The sequence below is a fragment of the Mandrillus leucophaeus genome, unplaced genomic scaffold, assembly GCF_000951045.1.
Source record: "Mandrillus leucophaeus isolate KB7577 unplaced genomic scaffold, Mleu.le_1.0 Scaffold770, whole genome shotgun sequence".
Lineage (NCBI taxonomy): Eukaryota > Metazoa > Chordata > Mammalia > Primates > Cercopithecidae > Mandrillus > Mandrillus leucophaeus.
This window is the reverse complement of record NW_012108364.1, coordinates 969,417-990,138: the sequence shown is the minus strand read 5'-3', so window position 1 is coordinate 990,138 and position 20,722 is coordinate 969,417. Positions and strand designations below refer to the sequence as shown.

At 38.1% G+C, this 20,722-nt stretch overlaps 1 protein-coding gene across 1 annotated transcript in view; it reads left to right on the top strand.

The window, feature by feature from the left end:
• VPS13B (vacuolar protein sorting 13 homolog B (yeast)) overlaps positions 1 to 20,722 on the top strand; it is a 542,268-nt gene that overhangs the window by 388,098 nt on the left and 133,448 nt on the right. The gene's annotated exons all lie outside the window — the stretch shown is intronic.

Genomic DNA, 20,722 nt, shown 5'->3' with positions numbered 1-20,722 from the left:
TCATATTCTCTAAGGTTTTGTGAAAGTGTGTTGCTTGTTAATTCCCTGAGTTTAATATAAATGTCATTGTGGATATCACTATATTACCACTGTACTTACTAATATTCTACTGATAGGAATTTCTCTTAAAATTTGTTTCTTCCTTAATCTTCCGCCTATTACTAGATCACACAACCACCCACTCAAAATCTACAAGTCATTCCTGATTGCGTTCTTTCCCTACCTCCCTGCATCAAAGCCCATCAACAAGTCCTGTCAGTTCTGTCTACAAATTCTCTCTGTTTCTGCTGATGCAACTTGAGTTCAAACTGCCATCTTCTGTTCCCTACTCCAGTAGCTTCCTAATTGGCCTCTATGCTTCTGTTCTTGACCACTTGGAATGCATTCTCCAAATAGCAGCTAAACTGATGGTTTTTAAATGTAGGTTATACTATATCACTTCCCTAACTTAAAACCCTGTAGTGGCTTCCTCTAATACTTAGAACAAAATTCAGATCTCTTGCTGTGGCCTGCAAGGACCTATAGTCTGGACTCTGCTCACCTCTCCAACTGGAGTTCATGCCAGTCTCTCCCTTTCTCATGATCCTTCAGCCACTCTGGCCTCCTTTTTCTCCTTGAGCAGACCACCTCTGTCACATTACCACCCTTATTCTTTGTCAGTCAGGTACCAGCTCAAATGTTGTATCCTGACTAGCCCACTACAAGTACTTCATTCTGTATTGCATTACCTTGTTTTACTTTCTTCATAGTTCTTATTGCTAGTCGGAATTATGTGTTTGTTTACTTGTGTGTGATCTTTCTACTGTTAGAAAACAAACTCCCTAGCCGGGCGCGGTGGCTCAAGCCTGTAATCCCAGCACTTTGGGAGGCTGAGACGGGCGGATCACGAGGTCAGGAGATCGAGACCATCCTGGCTAACCCGGTGAAACCCCGTCTCTACTAAAAAATACAAAAAACTAGCCGGGCGAGGTGGTGGACGCCTGTAGTCCCAGCTACTTGGGAGGCTGAGGCAGGAGAATGGCGTAAACCCGGGAGGTGGAGCTTGCAGTGAGCTGAGATCCGGCCACTGCACTCCAGCCTGGGCGACAGAGCCAGACTCCGTCTCAAAAAAAAAAAAAAAAAAAAGAAAAGAAAAGAAACTCCTTATATGTCTTGATGTATCTCCAGCCTCTGATACATAGGTATACTCACCAAATTTTTGAAGTGACTGCTCTGTTTTAACAAATTACATTTATAACACAAATCAGTTACATATTAATATAAGTAGTATTACAATCTTATTTCTTATTTAATTCTTTTTTTTTTTTTTTTGAGACGGAGTCTTGCTCTGTCACCCAGGCTGGAGTGCAGTGGAGGGATCTTGGCTCACTGCAAGCTCCACCTCCTGAGTTCACACCATTCTCCTGCCTCAGCCTCCCGAGTAGCTGGGACTACAGGCGCCTGCCACCTCGCCCGGCTAGTTTTTTTGTATTTTTAGTGGAGACAGGGTTTCACCATGTTAGCCAGGATGGTCTCAATCTCCTGACCTTGTGATCCACCTGCCTCAGTCTCCCAAAGTGCTGTGATTACAGGTGTGAGCCACCACATCTGGCCTACAATCTTATTTAATTCTTATTTAAATTCTTCATTGTAATATGTTTAGTCAGATGTTCATCTTCTGAATTGGTAACAGTGAAACGTCATCATTTCGTCAAGTGAACTACAGTGCAGAACAATCCAAATTGCCAAGATGTCAGCAGTCTCTATTTTGATTCTTAAGTTCTCCCATCTTTTTTTGCTTATATGCCAAGGCTACTGTCTGGGTCCCTGGGACTGTTTGTTTCCCCTCCTATCAGAGTCTTATTCATGATGATATTCTCTACTGGTATTCTTGGATTCTTTTTGCTAAATGAAACAGCAATGTCTGTGAATTCTGTCTTATTAGACTTGCCTAAATGCAGAATATCTGTAGATTTTCAATCAAAATGAAAATGCTCATATATTAAAGTTTTAGTTTCATGTAATGGCTAAAGGTTTATAGTTATAGCTAGATATTAACACATTTATTAACATAAGTCTAATAATTATTGGTGGTATTATGTAAATTATATTAAATAAAGCATCTAAGATAGTACATTTACTAGTGGCAGTTTTCTATCTTCTCACTGCTATTAGGAGAGTATAGTGATTAAGAGGATGAACTGTAGCCAGAATGCCTGGGTTCAAAGTCTTGCTCTGGCACTTGCAAACATCGTCACATTAGACAAGTAACAACTACTCAGGTTGGTTTTTTGTTTTACTTTTTATTCCAACAACAAAATGAGGCTAATAATAATGTGATGATTATAAGAATCAATACAATCAATATTTATAAAACACATAGAACAGTGCCTGACACATAGCAAATGTTATATAACTTTTGAATATTACCGCTATTACAGATTCAGCAGTCTAATTCAAAAATCTGAAATCCAAAATACTCCAAAATCCAAAACTTTCTGAGTGTTAACATGATGCTCAAAGGAAATGCTTATTGGAGTATTTCAGATTTTGAATTTATGGATTAGGGATCCTCAACTAGTATGTATTTATAAATATTCCAAAATCTGAAAAAAAAAATCTAAAATTCAAAACACTTCTGGTCCCTAGCATTTTGGATAAGGGATACTCAACCGATGTTATAATGACTGTTGTCCAAATTCCTTTCATCAAGTAGACGCACAGGCTAGACCAAGGAGGTCTGGAGTATGACGGATAACTCTACAGACCAGCTGGAGTAATCCAGGAGATCAGAGACAGTCCCAGGGACCCAGACAGTAGCCTTGGAATATAAGCAAAACACAGCCTGGCAGGTTTCAGCAAGCAAAGAGTTGGTATCAAAAAGGTCTTGCTATGTTTCATATTTTGTTGGAGAAATGAAGATCCCATATGTGGACAAAATTCAAAGACAGGGATGCTGGCCTAGGGAGCAAGCCAGGATTGTAGCTACCGGAAGTTAAAAAGGAGGGAGAGCTGGATCCTAGTGGTGAGAAGGAGCACACTCAGAATCTACGGCTTGGATCGAGGAGCAGAGCAAGACTGGCAGTGAGGCTGACTTGATGCCATGCTGCTGAGCTCTCAGTTCAATCCTCATATTCTCCCAACTAGGATCAGAGTTTGTCCCAGAGCTTAGAGTGGGTCTCATCTGTGGAAACAACTCTCGTGAATTGCAGTCTTAGAACCATGCAAAATACTTTGTTTCATTAGAACTTCAGTTGAGGACAGAACATATGTAACATGAATCACAAGTTCAATTTAATACAACAGCTTTCTCCTTGAGGTTCTACAATGCCAGTCCCTGGTCTTGCTCTGGGGGATCCAGAGACAGATAAGACATGATCACCTCATTGAAAGCTCAATCCCTCAGCCTAGCAGGGAAGTTTCTGTGGTTGTGTGGGGTAGAAGAGTCTCTCTAATTTCGTCTGTTGTCAGAATCATTCTCCTACCATATGTGATTATTTCTAGTTCTGTACTAGAGGCACAGCTAAAATCCTCAACAGCTGATCCTGAATTTCGGGGAGCTTATGAAAGGAAGGCCCTAATCAACCTGGTGTATATTATAAAATGGGTTTTGAAGTCTCAGTTGCCACTGTCCCCCCACCCCCGCCTTGTTGTAACTAACTCAGTGACCTTGGGCACACTACTGAACTTTTTGAGCTTCAGTTTCCTAAATTGAACATTGGAGTTGATGTTATCTACCTTTCACAGTTGTTGTGGGGTGTTATATCTAATACACTTTAAATAAATACCTTACACATAGTGAGCTCTTAATAAGTGCTTGTTTCCTCCCCTCCACTTTCTCTTATCACACAAATGCCTGGACCACTAAAAAAAGACTCCTAAATGGAATTCCAGCCTCCAGTATCTCTTCCCTCCAGCATGTCCTTCTAAGTTTTTACAGGAACAGATAGATTGTGTAATTCCCTGAAGAAAACCTTAAGTGGCTCTGTCACTCTGCTAGACTGACCTTGAGAGCCCTGCATAAACTGCCCCCATCCCCCAGTTTTGCCTTGCAGTCCCTTAGACATGGTCTGTCCTCTATCAAACTGGCCTATCTGGCATTCCCCAAACCAACCTGTGACATCCTACTTCCTCTTCATTTGAATCCCTCCCATCTCTGCCAGCTGAATTCCTCCCCACACTTCAGAAGAGCTAAAATGCCATGTAGTCAGTGAAGCCTTTCCTAGATGCCATGTTCAAACATGATACAGCCCTCCTCTGAAATCTTGTAGCACTTCATGGTACTACTTTTATGCTATTTTTCAACATATTCCTCACACTTGAACTTACGTGTCCATATCTTGCGTCTCTCCTAGATTGTATGTGTCTAAAGGAAGAGGTTGTATCTAATTTGTCATCATGTCCTTTACAGCAGGGGCTCCCAGCCCATGGCCTGTTAAGAACCAGGCCACAAAGCAGAAGGTGAGCACTGGGCAAGCATTCCCACCTGAACTCTGCCTCCCAATCTAATGAGCAGGGCCAAGATTTTCATACGAGCGCAAACCCTATTGTGAACTGCGCATGTGAGGGATCTAGGTTGTGGACTCCTTATGAGAAACTAACCAATGCCTTATCACCTGAAGTGGAACAGTTTTATCCCAGAATCATCCCCTTGCCCCTTGGTCTATGGAAAAATTGTCTTCTATGGAACCGGTCCCTGGTGCCAAAAAGACTGGGGACCACTACTTTACAGTATCCATCGCAGTAGAGATGTTTAATAAATACATTGACTGGATAAACAAATCCATGAACTTCCATGTTCTATTTCATATCATTCTAAAGTATGATATTATATATCACTATTTTATGGAACAAATGAATGTGTTTTGATTTTCTACACCAAACTATATCAGGGTGTGTTGTGTTATTCTTCGGTGGTACCATCTGCTGTACACATAATCTAATGTCATTACATTACTCAGCCTCTTTGTGATATCATTGAATAGTCTGCCAAGCTTACTTGCTCCCTTAAACAGTAGCTAGTTCCTAAATACAGAGATATATTAATCTCCTTAGGTTTAGTCCTCAAAACAGAATTGAGTTTGGATGACTTTTTCCTTCAGGACAATTTAGTTCACTTAAAAATTGACCTTATAGAGTTGACTTACAATACAGAAGCCTCAGATTTGTCTCTTTATATTCCTCATTCCATGATTGTTGATGAGATTTATAAACAAACTCCCCATATCGCTTTATGGAATTTATTTTGTAATTGTAATGAAAAATGTAAACATGAAAACATGTCTATAATAATAAATCAAACTAATCATAGGTTCTGAATAAAAACCTCAAAAACTAATGTTCCTAGAACACAAAAGCTTATTTTATGGTCAGCTTATGATTTTATCATGTGAACTTCTAAAGGTTAGTAGCATATTTAGATCTCAATAAAATTAGCATCTGTTAGGTAAAGTAATGCCACCAGCCTAGGAGTGTTGTGCAGTTTAAATGGGTCTAACTGTAAGAAATTTCTGGCACACTATATGGCACATACTATGTTTTCCTCTCTCCTAATCCTCCTGTGTACACTGCCTGTTGAGGATTCCATTTTGGAAATGCATATGTTCCCAGATTATAAATATTCAATCCATTTTTTGGTAGTAAAATTGGTAATGGGTATTTTAATTCCTATACAGATCTGTCATGGTTCTTGGCCATTGTCACATGCCAAATGAAGATATCTAAAAGTTTATGTGAACGTATAAATGAAAATAAATATGAAAACAAGAAGAATACCATGATAAGGGAACAGGAGCAAATTCTTAAGAGTGAAAATGCCTTTTTTAATTGAGAAAATGTTAGCCACATCTGGCTAATTTTTGTATTTTTTGTAGAGATGGGGCTTCACCATGTTGGCCAGGCTGGTCTTGAACTCCCAACCTCAAGTGATGCACCTGCCTCTGCCTTGCAAAGTGCTGGGATTACAGGCATGAGCCACCAAAAATTCTATTATTTATAAGTTACCCAGTATGAAGTATTTTATTATAGCAGCATAAACTTTCTAAGACACAGAGAGAACCTAATTGCTCCAGTGGGCATTTATGATCACCTGTGTGTTTTACACCCAGCACTGTACTAAGTACTTTACATACATAATACCTAATTAAATTTAATTTTATTCCATGAGGTAGACATCATTCCCATTTTACAAGTAGGAAAACTGAGGCCAAGAAAAAGTTAACTGGTTATGAATCATGAAATTTATAAGTGTGGGAGCCAAAATTTAATCCCCAGTCTGTCTGAGTTTTAGTCAAGGTTTTATAAACCTGTTTTTTTCACCTATATATAAAAAATTGAGATGATACATTAGGATGACAGTGAGCCACCTCATTGAGAAATGTGGAAAGAAGGAAAATAGAATTATCCTTTTACTTCAAATGCTAAATCATGAAATAATGAGTTAGACAAAGATATGCAAAGTAACTTTAAGTCAATAAAAAGACTCACAAACACACAAGATGGATTGGATGTTGTATTAGTCTGTTTTCACACTGCTGATAAAGACATACCCAAGACTGGCCAATTTACAAAAGAAAGAGGTTTATTGGACTTACCGTTCCACATGGCTGGGGAGGCCTCACTATCATGGCGGAAGACAAAAAGGAGCAAGTCACATCTTACATGGATGGCAGCAGGCAAAGAGAGAGCTTGTGTAGAGAAACTCCTGTTTTCAAAACCATCAGATCTTGTGAGACCCATTCACTATCACAAGAATAGCACAAGAAAGACCCGACCCCTAATTCATTCATCTGCCACTGGGTCTGTCCCCCTGTGTCTCTCCCACTGGGTCCCTCCCACAACACATGGGAATTATAGGAGCTACAAGATGAGATTTGGTTGGGGACACAAAACCAAACAGTATTCGGTTTTAAGATAGCTAGAGAAAAACTTTTCCTTTAGAAGGATGACTGGTCAGCTCGGGAGCCCAGGAGGGTCACAGAAGTATTTGTTGGAAGAGATCTTCCTGGCAGCAACCAAAGAAATGGTGCCTAAGAGTCTGGTTCACCTGGTAGCTAAATCCCCTTTATGGAAATGAATGTAGCAGCTGTCAAATCTCTGTGTCCAACATTCAAATCATGTTACCACCTAAACAACCTTCTAATAGTTTGGCTCCCAGTGTAGTCTGTCTACATGGAGAAAGTATATCACACACTGGTTGAGCCAACATCAGTATCCAGGCTGCTTGGCAGTTATACATCTCATGGTAACTTAATAACATAACTTGGCATTTGGTTTATATGTCAGTCTCTAGTGAACTTTGTTAGCATGAGTCAGCATTCCTAAGTCTAGTCAGTGCTAGAATACCACTGAAATTTTCTGAGACTTCAGGACCAATGGCTAGATCTTCAATGATGGTGAATCCATCACATTAAATGCCCTCTTCTGGCTACCTGCCCCTCCCAGCAGGTTGGCCTTTCCCTGATGACATCTCTGTTCGATATGTCACAAACCTTTTCAAACAAATGTCTATTCTCACTACCTTAAGAGTTCTGAGGAATGGGGATAATGTGTGTGGAGCATTTAGCATAATGCCTTACATAGTTGAAGATCCAATCAATTATTATGACACATAATAAATGGTAGCTGTTATCATCATTATCTTCTTCCTCCTATCAATTGATCAAAGAATCTGGATTCTAATGTGTTAGACCAAGAAAACCCTGTTTTCTGAGAAGGATGTTTTTGTGTTTATAGTCTGTTAATGTCGTAATAATTGTTAGGGATGCTGACCCTGTGTATGATTGATGAATGGAATGCTTTCATTGAGAGCAACTGCTGTGAGAGACTGTCTTCCCCACAGTTATGGTTAGTGGACTCTGGTAATATGTCGACTATTGTTCTCTAGGTTGCAGGTAGCAGAAACCCCACTGAAGTAAGCTTAAGCTAAAACTGGAGAGGGGTTAATATCAAGATACAGTGGGGAGTCCTGGAAACAATTGCAAATTACAGCCGGGCCTCTGGAAGAACTGGGGCCAGGAAAGGAAGATAGGAGCCCAAGGGAATATTCACTCGCTATCACTTTTTCTCTGCTTCTTTCCCCATATATGCTTTATTCTTCCCTTTCAACAGACTAGCTTTTTTTCTCCCTTTCTTCTTGGGCCACCCAGTAGTTTCCCCCAGCTTCCAGAGCTCCAAAAGTCACATTTACAAGTCCAGCCTCCATTTCAGATCCACATTCCTAATTGACCAAGTTTGGTATCAGGTGCTGTTGGCCCAGTCAACTTTGGTCATGGGGAGAGCCACATTTTACCAACATGGCTATGAATTGGGGGTCATTGTGAACTTTACAGAGATCCCCCAGAGGATCTATTTTATGTCACATCTCTCTTACTGCTTTTGCTTTCCACCCTGGCTAGATTGGCCAAACTCATGGTTTGTGCTGACCTCTCACTAACAAAAATTGACTCCATTTTGCTATGGTTTTTCCAGCTTTTCCCTTTGCAAATATCTGGAAAAGCCATTTTGCTCTGCACATGAAAGGCTATCTGCATCTGGAGAAAAGCCTCACACCATTTTTAAATCCCACCACTATCTTCCCCTAGTCTCCTCTCAAAATGTAGGTTAGACAAGGTCCTTGGTCTTACAGACACACATGAGATAATTTCTTATCTCCAGTGTGCTTAAGATCAATACCTTTCTTGACCAGTGCTTGCTTTTTAATGTAATGACTATGTAATACATTGGCAACTTCACAGATTCTGTAAATAGTCTTCCAGTTCTAATGAAGTATGAGAGCTTAACATATAAAGTAATTTTCTGTTTTTGAAATTGAGTTTACAATGTAATGTTTAATGTCTGTAGCTTGATGGTGATTTCATTGTGTTGAATTTTCTAATAATATTTTATCTACTACTTGTCCACAGACTGAACTAAAGCTTCTTTAAATCTTATAGTTGTGTGGGTTTTCTGTCTTTTTCTTAATTACATGGAAAATGTTCTGAGTCAGATAGTAATAGTCAGTATTATCCAATCAAGTGAAACTAGACTTTTGCTGCTTTAAATTTGACTTTACAAGCTTCCTGTAATTTTGAAGCACGTGAACCTGTTAGGCAAAGGTTATGATATTAGCACATGAAGGCACTACAAAAAGAGAATCCTTCTGAGAGTTATTTGCAATTGAATATAATTTGCCTCTTCCACACATAGCTTAAAAAAGAATAAAAGGAAGTGTTTTTGGTGTTTCTTTTCAGCTGGGTTGGGCGGTTCACTTATAGCTGCACATATGTTCCCAGAATCCTGAGCCTTTTTATTTTATAAGCACCTCCTGCCCACTGGCAGCTGTACTAATGTGTCCCAGAAGGCTTTGCTCCTATCCATCATCTTTAGAAGGGATGCTCAAAGCCAGATATGAAATTCATTGTTGTTGAAATGCAGAAAGGAAAAAAAAAAAGCCTTGGGGGCTTTCGGGAAGTAGGAGGCTGAGCCAGACTCTTAGGAAATAAAGGAAAGGAATGAGTCCTGTGTACCCAGTGGACACAATAGTAAATGTTTTTGAATGATGGGTAACGGTGCTGGATCAACTGCTAAGTGTTTTGCATCCAGAAGCTATTGCCTCCTTTTTTTAGACAAAAATCTAAAATAGAGTATTCCCTGAATATACTTTTAATCATTCTGTCTTCATAGTGTTATGAAAGTATGAAAAAAAGATCTAGGAATACATTAAAAAGAGCCCTGCCTGATAATTTTGAGGTTAACTCACTAAATACAGATGAAAGGACCTGGGCTAAACGCTGAGAGAGAGACACAGAAGTGGAGAGGGCTCTAGCTCTTCTCTCAAAGTACCTGTAGTCTTTTAGGAGGGACAAGTACATAAAACATGACAGGGCAGAACATGTGACATGTCACAAAAAAGCCACAGAGAATCTGCCTTTTTAAACAAAGCTTATGTCTGAATGGAGACATCAAGACAAGGCTTCATGAAGGAGATGGTTACTGAGTTGATCCTTGAAGGATGAAGAGGATTAAAACTGAAAAAAAATGGAGTGAAGGTGTATGTAAAGAAGAACTCAGTGAGCAAAATTTCAGAACTGGGTAGAGAGGGCAGAACATATTTCTGGGAAGTGGCAAATCTGGTTTGACTAGCACAGGTTAGACAAGTATGGGGTTAGCGGAAGAGTGATAGGCTACAGATGTGGCTTCTTAATCTCCATTGATTCCATGGAGGGAAAAGAGAGGAAAATTCATTTATTGAGCACCTAGTATGTACCAAGCACCAAACTTGTCATTTTATATGTAATATCCCTTCTATCTTCCCTCTAACCCTGTATGTACCATTATCTTCACTCTAACCCTCTGTGGTATGTACTGTTTAGAGCTAAGGTAAATCAGGTCCTGAGAAAAATAATTTTCCCAAGATCATAAAGCAAGTTAAGGGAGTAAAACCAGGACTCAAATCTTAGTTTGTATGACTTCATAATTCTTTCTTCTTTGTTGTGCTACCTTGACTACATTTAGAGTGTGGGGTTTATATTTCATTTGATAGGCATTGGAGAATCACTGGCAGTCCAGAGCTTTGGAAACATTGGTAGTCTTGTGGAGGTGGAATGGGGTCAGGAGAGACCAGAATAAGAAGACTTGGTAAGGGTCTTAGAGAGATGAGAGGCTGCAACCTGAAGGGAGTAGTGGGGAGGGAGAAAAAGAAATGAGTGCAAGAGAGGTTGTAGAGAAGAAATCTATGTTCTTGACAACTAATATGGTAATTTAATGAGGAAGTAAGAGAAGTCAAGGTGATTGCAAGATTTAAGCTCAGTGGGATGTATGGCAAAAGCATTTACACAATTTTGGAAATAAAGAGGAGTGCCTGCTATGCTAGGCACTATTCACTTTGTGAGGTGCTTTACACACATTCTGTCTAAGCCTGAAATCAACCCTGCAGAGAGAATGTCGCTATCCCCCTAATACAATGAGGAAGCTGAGGATGTGAAAAGTTAAGTGGGGGACCTCCTGTCACTGAGCAGTACATGAATTAACATGAGATTTAACATACAATTTCAGAAAGTTTATAGACCCCTCTATAAGCCGTGTATGAGTCTCTTGTGAAGAATCACAAGAACATAATAGACGCTGCTGGGGCTTTTCAGCTCTGTCAATTAGGATTAGATTCAGATATGAAAGACAGAAAATATACAATACCAGTAGCTTAGGTAAAATAGAAGTTTATTTCCTATCACACATGGGAACAGTCTGGAGGTTAGCGATCTAGGACTGCAAATATCTCTACAAAGTCATGAGGACCCATCTTCCTGCCGTATGCTGTTCTGCCATCCCCAGCACTTGGTTTTCCTTCATGGTCTAGGATGGCTGTACAGGCTTCAGGCATCTTGCTCCTACTCCAACCATAGGAAGAGGAAAGGACCAAAACAGAGCATGCCTCTTCCCTTTATGGATATGCCTTGGAACCCACACACTGTACTGCTGTGCTGCCAATATCCCAGAGCTCAGAATTGTGTCACATGGCCACACCAAGTTAAAAGGGAAATGGGCTCATTTGCAGAGGAAGAAGGAAAGAGGAGATAGTGGGAGACAACATCAGCCCTGCTGGCATCACAGCCACAATACCAAGCAACTGTCCACAGTCTCTCCACCCACCAAGTAACCCGTGTCTCATCTTACCTGATTGTGAGTTTCTTTATCTAGTCTATGGTGCAGTAAGAAAACTCACTTTCTAGTTCATTAACGAAAGGTCTGCCAAGGCAGAATTTGTAGAGAACACTTAAGAAGCAAATAGGATTTTCGAAACAAAAAATAATAATGAATAGTTTGAAATGCTAGCATTCCTTGCCCTTCAAAAAAGTAAGAGGTGGGGAAGGAATCTGTCAGTAAGACGTGCTTTTAAAGTAAATGGAAAACATTTGCAAACTGGAAGAATACTGAAGTCATTTTTATCCTGTCACTTTATTTGGTGGTAGAAATTTTATTAGCCTATTCCTCTTTTCCTATTAAATACTCTCACATTTAAAAGGGGGAGGGCAGCATATCTCAAAATGAAGAACTGTGCTCAGCAATCAGTGTGTTTGATGTTCACTGCTCAGTATTAAAAATGTTTGGGGTGTAAAAAATGAAAGAATAGTAAATATGAATTGATGGTCTGTGACCACTTTTTATGACTTGGTCTCTGCCAAATAGCAGTATTTGCCTCCTATGAGATTCACAATAAAAACCATTATCCATTAAGCATAGATCATTTCTTGAGAGCTACATTGTTGAAGAGAACAGCAAACAGAAGAAAAAAGGAAAGTACAGAAAAGCAATGTTGTCCAGCTGTTAAGAGCACAAATTCTGGAGCTAAAGTCTCTGGGTCCAAATCCAAGGTCAGCTGGTGATCTCGGGCAAGTTATGTAAAGTAACTTCTTAGTACTTCAGCTTTCACATCTGCAAATTAGGGATAATCGTAGCTCATGCCTCATTCAGTTGTTAGGAGGAATAAATGACTGTTGGATGTAAAAAACATGTAGAACAGTGTCTAGCACATAGTTAGTGCTGAATAAATGTTAGCAATTATTATGTTCTGCTAAGGGCTTATCATCTCCAGGTGCTAATTTGTCTCTTTTTCTGCCCTAGATTTTGAATCTTGGAGGCAATCTGAGTTTTGATTGCAAGCTACAATTTCTTTACCTCTTTATCCTTTCCATAAAGATATTAGAAAAACTTTATTTTTGTCAAGCACACATGGCTTCCAATTTTTAAAATTCAATGCCTAGTTAAAAAAATAATGAAACTTTATTACCTTAGATGTTTTCTAGAAACATTTTTAAATGCTACATCAAAGTTAAAGGTCTTGGTTCTCTTATGCTTTTTAGCAGCAACCTTTTTAGCAGCTCTATTGAGATATAACTCACACATCATACAATTCCCTAATTTAAAGAGTATAATTCAGTGATTTTAATATATTCATGGAGTTGTGAAGTCCTCACTAGAATCAATTTTGGAATATTTTTATCACCTCTAAAAGAAACCTAGGACTCTTTAGCATTACCTCCTGGTCTCCCCAACCCCCAGCCCTAAGTAATCACGAATCTACTTTATATCTGCCTATTCTGGACATTTCACATAAGTGGAATCATATAAATATAGTTTTTTTTCTGACTGGCTTCTGTCATTTAGCAGGTTATTTTCACAGTTTATCCATGTTGTATCATGTATCTGTATTTCATTCCTTTTTGTTGCCAAATGATATTGCTTTCAATGGATATACCACATTTTGCTTATCCATTCATCAGCTGATGGGCATTTGAGTATTGGTACTTTTTGAATCCTTATTTACTTTACTTAGACTCTGTCATGTCCAACAAACTTGAGGGGAAGACTGAAAGATGATGATGATGATTAATCATATTTACAAGGTACTCTTAATGTACATTTTCTCAAAAAGCTTAAAATCTAAGCTTCATGAAACAAATAGATTGGCAATAATTACCTAGCAAAATACAGTAAGCATTATAACTAAAGGCAGGGATGGGAGTTAATATAATAGATGATGGGTGTGAAAAGTAGACTTAAAGCATGATAGTGGAGGGTCTTTAAAAAGTGCTTGCTGAGACACTTCGGCTTTATTCCATAAATAAACACTTTATTCTGTGAAGGTAGCCACTAGGGCTATTGAGCTGAGCAATGACCATGACCAATTACAGAGGAAAGAATGAATCAGGACATACTATATATTGGAGGCATAGAGAACTGTTTAGAGCACATTGTAATTATTCACAAGTAATAGGAATAACAGTTGGAATGGGAAGGAGGAAATGAATGTAAGATGGAGACATCTAGAGGCAGAATAAACAGATTTCAATACCTGGATGTGTATGGTAATGGGAAGGGAAAATTAAAAATGACCCTATTCTATTCTATTCTAGATGACTAGATGGATGGAACACCATTAATGAGGACTGGAAATGTCAGAGAAAAGTGGAGCAGCCAGGAGTATGGAAGAGATAATAGGTTCTACACTGGACAGTTATAATTTAAGATTTTGGAGGAATAATCATAGTAAATGCCACTAGAAGTTTGGACATGTGGGCTGATAATTCAGAGAAGAGGGAGACTTATTTAAGAAATGGTTTGGGGAATTATCTTCATGGAAGTGAAAACTGAAACCAAGAAAGCAAAATAGAAGTCACACTCAGAGAAAGTAAAGAGTTCAAAGACTAGAGAGATGAGGATAGAACCATGAAAAAACTCACTGTATCTAGTAAATAAGTAGATGAGAAATTTTAATGGGTTGAACAGTTTCCCCTCCCAAATTCACTTCTACCTGGAACCTCAGAGTGTGACTTTATTTGGAAGTAGGGTTTTTGCAGATGTAATTATGATGAGGTCAGAGTGGATTAGAGTGGGCTGTAATCCAATAAGCAGTATCCTTTATAAGACAAAGGAAATTTGGACAGAGATACAGACACACAGAGGGGAAGACCATGTGCAGAGGGAGGCAGAGATTGGAATGTCGCAACTACAAGCCAAGGAACGCCCAGGATTGCTGGGAACCACCAGAAACTAGAAGGAGGCAAGGAAGAAGTCTTCTCTATTGCCTTCAGAGGGAATATGGCCCTACTGACACGTCAGTTTCAGACTTCTAACCTCCAGAACTGCCAGAAAATGAATCTCTTGTTTTAAGCCAGTAAGTATGTGATAATATTTCACGGAAGCCCTAGGAAACTAAAACAGGAATCAACAGAGGAGTGGTCAAAAAGGAAGGCCATGGAGGCAACAGTGTCAGGAAAGCCCAGGCATAGTGAAAATCTCAGGAAGTTTACAGAGCTCAGTGGTATCACGTCTGCAGAAAGAGTATATTATGGACTAGGGGGTGGAAAAAGCTGTGAATTTGACAACTTCCAGATCACCACTGACTTGAAGAGATCAATTTTAGTTGCCAGAGCACCATGTAGAGCTCTTTGAGTAGCCCATCTCCCTCTTGTGTTCTCTGTACTTGGGTCACAGTGGGCTTACTTGTTTGAAATCCTCAATACACTGTTAAATAGCAGTAGAGGCCGTGTCTTTTGCTTTATACCAATGTCTCCCTGTTTAGAGACTGGAACGTAGCAATTGCTCAGTATGTGTGGAAAGGATTGAAGGATGGAGAGAAGAAGTGAGGAACTAGAAAGGTATGAATTTAGTTTACAGTTGATTTTAGGACATGGAGGGGGTTGTTTTTAGGAGGGCTTATAGGTAGAGACTTGAGTGCTAAGATTCTCTCCGTAGAGACAGGAGAAATTAGAGGTAAAAATAACAGTTTAGGCCCAGCGAGGTGGCTCATGGCTGTAATCTCAGCACTTTGGGAGGCTAAGATGCGTGGATCATTTGAGGTCAGGAGTTCGAGACCAGCCTGGTCAACGTGGTGAAACCCCGTCTCTGCTAAAAATACAAAAAAGTTAACTGGGTGTAGTGGTACACGCCTGTAGTCCCAGCTACTCGGGAGGCTGAGGCAGGAGAATCGCTTGAACTCAGGAGGCGGAGGTTGCAGTGAGCTGTACCATGCCACTGCTGTCCGGTCTAGGCAACACAGCGAGACTCTGACTCCAAACAAACAAACAAACAACAACAAAAATCAGTTTAAAAGAAGAAAAAAAATAGTGAGGTGACAAGGTTTGGGCTATATTCATGTGCTATTGTACTGTAGCCCACAAACCTTGAAACAAACTTGGAAAAAAACCCTAAGATTTCAGGACTGAAGGATGTAGTTTTTTACTTATTTTTATATTTTTGCTTCCATGTGTTTTCTTATCTAGTGTCAGACATTGTGCTGAGAGCTTTATGTAATAATCTCATTCAGTCCTCATACTACAAAAACTTATTCTTATTTTATAAAAACTGTTACCATTCTTATTTTACAGATGAGAAAACTAAGCCCAGAGAGGTTAAATAATTTTCCCAAGGGCATTCCAATGGTAAATAGCAAAGCTGAGATTCTATCAGGCATTCTGATTATTGAACCTATACTCTTAACTACAGGGATGGATATATACTTGTAGTTTAATGAAAAATTCTGTCCTATTGAATTTGAAGTGTTTCAGGAAAGCCTTTGAAGATGTCCTTCTTAAAATACACTTTCACATATGATCAGTGTTTCTTAAATTTTTCCAGTCTATAGATGTGGTGATAGGGTCCCAAAGCAGCAGCCTCCCCCAACAAGCATAATGTTTTTGAAATCACCTCTTGTTTTCCATCCAAATTCTGTATTTTACTCTACTATGCATTTTTATTAGTTTTACTATTATAAAATAATATTCTAATTTCTATTTCATTACCTATACTGTTAATGGAGAGATCCTCTTGCATTTATAAAATTAAACCAAAAGCATGTATCAGACAGTTTTCTCTACCTTGTTGCCACAATATTTTGAAAACCTAGACTTATACAAATAAGTAATTACAGATGACAACCATTTTTTTCCACTGCTTTATCAGCCACATAGTGGTGAATCACTGAGAAGAGATATTCAGAATGCTGCCAAAGCAGCTAAATCACATGCTGGTTTTAGGCTACTGTGGAAGGAATTTGGTAAGTGTGTTTTCTTGTTAACAGTTCTCTTATATCATATATTGTACTGGAATAGTTGCTTATTCAACATATGATATAGGAGACAGCCTCTTTTAACTATCTCAAGGAAATACCCACCAAAGGGCATTTCTAGTGAAGAGCGATGACTAATGTGGTTGTGCTCTACTTTGGGGAGTCTCACTATATATAAGCTGAACGCCAGTTTTCAAAGGACTCGTTATTTTTTTGTTGTTGTTGTTATTATACTTTAAGTTCTAGGGTACATGTGCACAATGTGCAGGTTTGTTACATATGTATACATGTGCCATGCTGGTGTGCTGCACCCACTAACTCGTCATTTACATTAGGTAGATCTCCTAATGCTATCCCTCCTGTGTGATGTTCCCCTTCCTGTGTCCAAGTGATCTCATTGTTCAATTCCCACCTATGAGTGAGAACATGCGGTGTTTGGTTTTCTGTTCTTGCGATAGTTTGCTGAGAATGATGGTTTCCAGCTGCATCCATGTCGCTACAAAGGACACAAACTCATCCTTTTTCATGGCTGCGTAGTATTCCATGGTGTATATGTGCCACATTTTCTTAATCCAGTCTGTCACTGATGGACGTATGGGTTGATTCCAAGTCTTTGCTATTGTGAATAGTGCTGCAATAAACATACGTGTGCATGTGTCTTTATAGCAGCATGATTTATAATCCTTTGGGTATATCCCCAGTAATGGGATCGCTGGGTCAAATGGTATTTCTAGTTCTAGATCCTTGAGGAATCGCCATACTGTTTTCCACAATGGTTGAACTAGTTTACAGTCCCACCAACAGTGTAAAAGTGTTCCTATTTCTCCACATCCTCTCCAGCACCTGTTTCCTGATTTTTTAATGATCGCCATTCTAACTGGTGTGAGATGGTATCTCACTGTGGTTTTGATTTGCATTTCTCTGATGGCCAGTGATAATGAGCATTTTTTCATGTGTCTGTTGGCTGTATGAATGTCTTCTTTTGAGAAGTGTCTGTTCATATCCTTTGCCCACTTTTTGATGGGGTTGTTTGTTTTTTTCTTGTAAATTTGTTTGAGTTCTTTGTAGGTTCTGGATATTAGCCCTTTGTCAGATGAGTAGATTGTAAAAATTTTCTCCCATTCTGTAGGTTGCCTATTCACTCTGATGGTAGTTTCTTTTGCTGTGCAGAAGCTCTTTAGTTTAATTAGATCCCAACAACTAGCTCTCTTAACACAGCTCTCAGACTTCATTTTATTGCAGTGATCTTGAAACACATAAGAGTACATTCACAGTTTTATCTTATATTTGTTGATTGAAAATTATTCAGCGTTGTAGAAATATTTGCTAAGCCAACTTTAAACCGGTTTTCAAAAATAGACAATGATTTCATTAATCTTACATATATTTTTAACCCTTTATCATGACATCTTTTTTGTTTTTAATTCTCTATGAGGAAAAGTCATTTGAACCCAAATTCCAAACACCAACTATCTTTTTCTCTTTAGCTAAATTATAGTATATCTGTATAATATAGCAAGCTTTCAGAGTTCCTTTCTACTTCATTAAAAATTATCTTAAAAGATGGGTACTCAAATTACTAAGTTTTTTCTCTTTCTTAAAACATTCTTTTGAACACATTAAGAAAATTCAGAGCTTAACCTTGATGTAAGCTACTCGTGTTGATCTTTTATTCAGAATAAAATACGATCTTGAAGAATCAACGTTTTCACAGTTTATCCTATTGTAGATTTGACTCCTTCTATACATACAACCTTATATTTTTTTCCAGGCAGTATCTTTATCTCTTTAAAGTCTATATACCATGTTGAAAATCTTCACCAGTTATTTTACCATTGAGTATAAAATATACCTTCATAAATACCATCATATTAATACCATCAACATAGACCAATAAAATAAACAACTTACTAATGTTTAGTGCTAGTGCTATCATCTAGTGGTAAGTTAAAGAACCTGTCTATCATACAGTTTTTTCAAGTATGTATTTTGAATACATTAAAATATATCATTTGATAGCATTTAATAGGCATGGCACTTTTTTTTTTTAGCTTTTAGGCTGCCTCTTTTTTATTTTTTCTGTTTTTCTAAGTTATGTGGATTTAGTTTGATCAAAATTATTTCTCTCATATAAACTCTACCTTCCAAAGTGATTCATAAACTGATCTTGAAGAACTTCAGGTTATTTTTTGGAAGTTTCTTGTTTTATATGTGTCCTATTTTATTCTTCAAACTGAGACTTCTATCATTCAATCAATTTTAGTTGAAAAAAATTTGATGATTTCCCTGAAAAAATTTTTCTATTGTGAAAAATTTCAAATACAATAGTCTCCCTTTATCCATGGTTTCACTTTCTACAGTTTTTTTTAGCCATAGGTGAGTACAGTACAGTAAGATATTTTGAGAGAGAGACCATATTAACGTAACTTTTATTATAGTGTTATATTAATCTTTTACTGAGCATAATTTGTAAATTAAACTTTATCATAGGTATGCATGTATAGAAAAGAACATATATAGTGTGTATATACATAGAGAGAGAGTTCAATCCTATCTGCAGTTTCAGGCATCCACTGGGGGTCTTGGAATGTATCCCTCATGGATAAGGGAGGACTACTCTATATAGAAGTAGAAAGATTAGTATAATAAACTCTGAGTCTGACCCATCTTTAGTAATTATCAGTATCCTGTTGTCCTTGTTACATCTATTCTCTACTTTTTGTTGATGTTGTTATTGTTTTTCTGGAATATTTTAAAGGAAGTCTCAGCTGTATCATTTTACCCACATTATCAGAGCCAACAAAAATTAATAATTTCTTAATATCATATTATACTCAGTCTATATTTTTCCCCTGTTGTCTCACAAATCTGTGTTTAGATTTGGTTTATTTGAATTAGGATCCCACTGAGGTCCACACATTATATTAGTTGATATGTTTCTTAAGTCTCATTTAATCTATAAGAATCCCCTTTTATCCCCCTTATGCCATTTACTTATTGAAGAAATTGGATTATTTGGCCTGTAAATTTTCCCACTTTCTGGATTGTGGCCCACTCTGTCTTTATAGTATTGTTTAACATGTTTCTCTGTCCCCCATATTTTCTGTAATCTAGTCACTTTACAGAAGTTTGATTAGATTTGAATTGGATTTTTTGGAAAGAACACTTCTCAGTTGATAGAAGAATATTCCTCCTACTGCATCACAACAAGAGGCAAGAGATGTCTGCTTATTTCACTTTCAACAATGTTAAAATTGATCAGGTAGTATTAGTCAGGCCCATCATTATAAAGTACTCCATGAATCTTTTACACGTGGTTTTAGCATCCATTGATGTGTATTATGGTTTGTCAGCAATTTCCCCAATCCACAGAATTTAAATTCATTTAAATTCCTCCACTAGGAGGGAGGAGGCATCCTGCATTTGTTGAGCAAGTTCTGTGTGCCAAAAATTCTGCTTAACAGTTTACCTACATTCTGTGCTTTGCTCTTCCCAAATCTTGCACATTCCATACATCACAATAATTTAATAGGAAAGAAAACTGTGAATAGAGAGATTAATCTGTTCAGGATCATGTATCTAGTAAGTGAGCCCAGTTCTGCAGGTTTGGAGGGTTGTTTTTATGAAAAATTAACCTGGAAAATATTAAGTCTCATTTATATGCAGAAATGGGTAAAATAGATTAAAAGTAAACACCAAACTGAATGGAATCAACAACATCTGTAGCATTTGTTTTATTATCAATAAAGCAATGCTAATATTATACATGCTTAGTACTTCCCTTGCCCCAATTCTGGACCATTGGAGCCCGGCAAATAATTTATTTCAGTGATAAATATCCCTTTAGTGAACCAAAAATGTAAGATGTATGGTAGTTCTTTTTATAGAACACCATGATGTCCACCAAATAACATTTTTATGAAATGAAAAACTGTATCACAAAGCATTTTCTATAAGTCTGTAAGCATCATTTGTTTTCATGGTTTGGAGTTAGTCTTGTTCAGAGCAGCAAGCTGATGTCTATATAACCTCCCAAAGTCCTTTTCAGTCCTGTGATTCTCACACTAATGAATTCAAACAGAAAAGGATTATTGGGCCAGAACTTGGAGTATCTTCAGAGCCAGAATGTAGGAAAAGTTACAAAATACAGATGTCTGTCAGGGATGGGATCCAAAGAGAAAAGCAGGCCAGAAGTTA